This window comes from Poecilia reticulata, unplaced genomic scaffold (genome assembly GCF_904066995.2).
Source record: "Poecilia reticulata unplaced genomic scaffold, P_reticulata-male-v2 Scaffold_174, whole genome shotgun sequence".
NCBI lineage: Eukaryota > Metazoa > Chordata > Actinopteri > Cyprinodontiformes > Poeciliidae > Poecilia > Poecilia reticulata.
Window position 1 is genome coordinate 1 of NW_027675272.1, and position 5,000 is coordinate 5,000.

Here is a 5,000-nt window from a genome sequence, read left to right on the forward strand (position 1 = left end):
CCCCCCCGCGAGAGGGGAGGAGGGGAAGCCGCACCCCGCATGGGTTTTGGGTCTGATAAATGCACGCATCCCCGACCGCCCGCCCCGCGAAGGGAGGCGGCCGGGTCAGCGCTCGTTTGCATGTATTAGCTCTAGAATTGCCACAGTTATCCAAGTAACGGTAGAGCGATCAAAGGAACCCATAAACTGATTTAATGAGCCATTCGCAGTTTCACTGTACCAGCCGTGTGTACTTAGACATGCATGGCTTAATCTTTTGAGACAAGCAATATGCTACTGGCAGGATCAACCAGGTAGACTCCCGGCGAACGATGACCGGCGCGCGAGGCCGGTGACGGAGGTTGCTCCGGCGACGCACCGCGTGGGTGCGCGCTTTATCCGGAGGAGAGCCCGCCGACTTCCGCTCCGACGCGGGCGCATGCATCTCGGAAGTGCGGAGGAACCGAGTGGGGGCGGGCGTCGTCTTGGGCGGAGAACCGCCTTGCCATGCCTTGCCTGCCTGCCTGCCCCCACCGCGGATCTCCGTAGAGGCCCCCGCAGCGGCTGTGCCAGCCTCCGGCCAATCATTGGATACGGATGCCCCGGTGGTGTCTGTGAGAGATCACACTTTGCCCGGGGGAGAGCCGTGGTCCGCAGCGTCCTTCGAGCTGGCACATGTGCGCGGGGGTATGGTTCTGCATATGGGTTTTGAGAAACTCGATGATTCCTGTAGCCAGCGCAGCTTCCTGGAGGCCGGTTCCACGCCAAACGATACCTAACTGGAACCGACATCCTGCTGCGATGGACCAGTGAAAGACGGCTGGGACAGACGGGACGTCTCGGTCTCGCTACCGATGGGACGACCGCGGGCTGGAGCGGGTGGGCCAGGCCCACGACTGTCAGTGCCCGGGTCTGGAGGCGAACCTGCAAGGTTGGAGGAACCCTTCGCCGAAGCGCCAGTGCTTGAGAGCACCAGGGCCGGCGGGAGCCCTCCATGGCAGGCCACGTGTGCTGTTCGGTCGGTTGTGTGTGTGTGTAAGTGTGCATGGAGACATCCACTGGAGCTCCAGGACCTCCAGCGGGACCCCGGGCGGACCGGAGTCCGCTCAGAGCACACCGCCTTCGGCCTGGGCCCAGGGTGTCCTTGCCGCTCTGTCCTGCCTTCCACAGAGCTCCGGGGCGAGCCAGAGAACCTCCAGGCCCGTCGGAAGGACCCAGCAGACTCACCGGCCAAATCTGAGACATGTCGGCCAAAGCCCCGGTTCTCCAGAGAAAAGGCAGACTTTTTTTTTTAAAACCGCTCAAAATGCACTAAAATGGGGGAAAAGAGGGCTGAAACCTGCTTAGATAGGCTCGCCAGACATCCAGGTTTCCGAAAATATAATTTTCTAAGACCTCACTTTGCCATTTTTCTTCTAAGTCCCTCTTTTCCAACTCTCTCCTGATATCGTTCCGGCGGTGTTTTGACGGGTAAGGTGACGTAATACCCTCGGCCGAGTTTCATGGGCGAAAGTGAAAGTAAAAAAAGACCGGACATTTTAGTGTGCACCGGACCTTCCGGTGCTAATATCTCGGTCGTTCTTTGCGGTAGAAGGAAACGGAGGGCACGGGGCTGTTCCCCGGAGTCCGGACTATCGGGCCATGGTGCGTTTTTACCGAAAAAGTGCATTTTTCGCCGTTTTTTGGACCGCTTTTCCGCGAAACGCTTAAAAATTCGTTAAAAATCGTAGGAAGGTCCTGGAGCAAATCGGACACCACCAGCGCACTCCTGGGACTCGCCCGGTTCCAACGGTGTATGACATGCCAGGGTTCCCGTCCGTTTTGACCGCTTTTTCGGGGGACCGAATGGGACCGCTTTGGCGAAAATCACTTAAAAATTCGTTAAAAATCGTAGGAAGGTCCTGGAGCAAATCGGACACCACCAGCGCACTCCTGGGACTCGTCCGGTTCCAACGATGTATGACATGTCCGGATCCGAACAAGCGTTCGGGGTCTGGGTCGTGTTTCGGGACCCTGGTAAGGCACATGACAGTGGCGCTGAGGATGATGATGTTGGAGCAGCCGATGAAGATACTCGCGTCGGGCGGGGCTGAGCGGGGGATGAGCGAGGGCTGAGACCCTCGACAGAGAACCGGGCCTAGGGGACCGGGACTTTGGTCCAGGCCTCCGGGAGTGACATCACCCGAACCGGGGGCATCCCAGGAGCACGATGGTGCCAGTCCCGGTTCGTTTGGACCGCGGGAAAGGGTACTTTTGACCCGACTTCCGGTAGACGGTTAAACACCCATAGACGACCGCAGGAAGGTCCTGGAGCGAAACGGAGGCCACCCTAGTAATCCCCGGAGCGGCCCGGATCCAACGGTGTACGGCATGAGCGGGTTCCGGGCCTTCCGGACCGCCTACTCGCCCCCCCCCCGGGCCCGCTTAGGCGCAAATCGCTTAAAAATTCGTTAAAAATCGGGGGAACGTCCTAGGCGAAATCGGAGACCACCGGGGCACTCCTGGGACTCGCCCGGTTCTTCCAGTATATAGTTTGCCTAGGTTCCGTACGAATTTGAAATCCGGGCCTGGAGCAACAGAGACATCCAGGCCTGCAGAACCAGGCTGGGACATCCAGGCAGAGACATCCAGGCCTGCAGAACCAGGCACAGACATCCAGGCCTGCAGAACCAGGCTGGGACATCCAGGCAGAGACATCCAGGCCTGCAGAACCAGGCACAGACATCCAGGCACAGACATCCAGGCCTGCAGAACCAGGCACAGACATCCAGGCACAGACATCCAGGCAGAGACATCCAGGCCTGCAGAACCAGGCACAGACATCCAGGCACAGACATCCAGGCCTGCAGAACCATGCACAGACATCCAGGCCTGCAGAACCATGCACAGACATCCAGGCCTGCAGAACCATGCACAGACATCCAGGCCTGCAGAACCAGGCTGGGACATCCAGGCACAGACATCCAGGCCTGCAGAACCATGCACAGACATCCAGGCACAGACATCCAGGCCTGCAGAACCATGCACAGACATCCAGGCAGAGACATCCAGGCCTGCAGAACCAGGCTGGGACATCCAGGCACAGACATCCATGCACAGACATCCAGGCCTGCAGAACCATGCACAGACATCCAGGCACAGACATCCAGGCCTGCAGAACCATGCACAGACATCCAGGCCTGCAGAACCAGGCTGGGACATCCAGGCCTGCAGAACCAGGCACAGACATCCAGGCACAGACATACAGGCCTGCAGAATCAGGCTGGGACATCCAGGCCTGCAGAACCAGGCTGGGACATCCAGGCCTGCAGAACCAGGCTGGGACATCCAGGCACAGACATCCAGGCCTGCAGAACCATGCACAGACATCCAGGCAGAGACATCCAGGCCTGCAGAACCAGGCTGGGACATCCAGGCACAGACATCCATGCACAGACATCCAGGCCTGCAGAACCATGCACAGACATCCAGGCAGAGACATCCAGGCCTGCAGAACCAGGCACAGACATCCAGGCACAGACATCCAGGCAGAGACATCCAGGCCTGCAGAACCAGGCACAGACATCCAGGCACAGACATCCAGGCCTGCAGAACCAGGCTGGGACATCCAGGCCTGCAGAACCATGCACAGACATCCAGGCAGAGACATCCAGGCCTGCAGAACCAGGCACAGACATCCAGGCAGAGACATCCAGGCCTGCAGAACCAGGCACAGACATCCAGGCCTGGACATCCAGGCACAGACATCCAGGCAGAGACATCCAGGCCTGCAGAACCAGGCTGGGACATCCAGGCCTGCAGAACCAGGCACAGACATCCAGGCCTGGACATCCAGGCACAGACATCCAGGCAGAGACATCCAGGCCTGCAGAACCAGGCACAGACATCCAGGCAGAGACATCCAGGCCTGCAGAACCAGGCACAGACATCCAGGCACAGACATCCAGGCCTGCAGAACCATGCACAGACATCCAGGCACAGACATCCAGGCCTGCAGAACCATGCACAGACATCCAGGCAGAGACATCCAGGCCTGCAGAACCAGGCTGGGACATCCAGGCACAGACATCCATGCACAGACATCCAGGCCTGCAGAACCATGCACAGACATCCAGGCACAGACATCCAGGCCTGCAGAACCATGCACAGACATCCAGGCCTGCAGAACCAGGCTGGGACATCCAGGCCTGCAGAACCAGGCACAGACATCCAGGCACAGACATACAGGCCTGCAGAATCAGGCTGGGACATCCAGGCCTGCAGAACCAGGCTGGGACATCCAGGCCTGCAGAACCAGGCTGGGACATCCAGGCACAGACATCCAGGCCTGCAGAACCATGCACAGACATCCAGGCAGAGACATCCAGGCCTGCAGAACCAGGCTGGGACATCCAGGCACAGACATCCATGCACAGACATCCAGGCCTGCAGAACCATGCACAGACATCCAGGCAGAGACATCCAGGCCTGCAGAACCAGGCACAGACATCCAGGCACAGACATCCAGGCAGAGACATCCAGGCCTGCAGAACCATGCACAGACATCCAGGCACAGACATCCAGGCCTGCAGAACCAGGCTGGGACATCCAGGCCTGCAGAACCATGCACAGACATCCAGGCAGAGACATCCAGGCCTGCAGAACCAGGCACAGACATCCAGGCAGAGACATCCAGGCCTGCAGAACCAGGCACAGACATCCAGGCCTGGACATCCAGGCACAGACATCCAGGCAGAGACATCCAGGCCTGCAGAACCAGGCTGGGACATCCAGGCCTGCAGAACCAGGCACAGACATCCAGGCCTGGACATCCAGGCACAGACATCCAGGCAGAGACATCCAGGCCTGCAGAACCAGGCACAGACATCCAGGCAGAGACATCCAGGCCTGCATAACCAGGCACAGACATCCAGGCAGAGACATCCAGGCCTGCAGAACCAGGCTGGGACATCCAGGCACAGACATCCAGGCCTGCAGAACCATGCACAGACATCCAGGCAGAGACATCCAGGCCTGCAGAA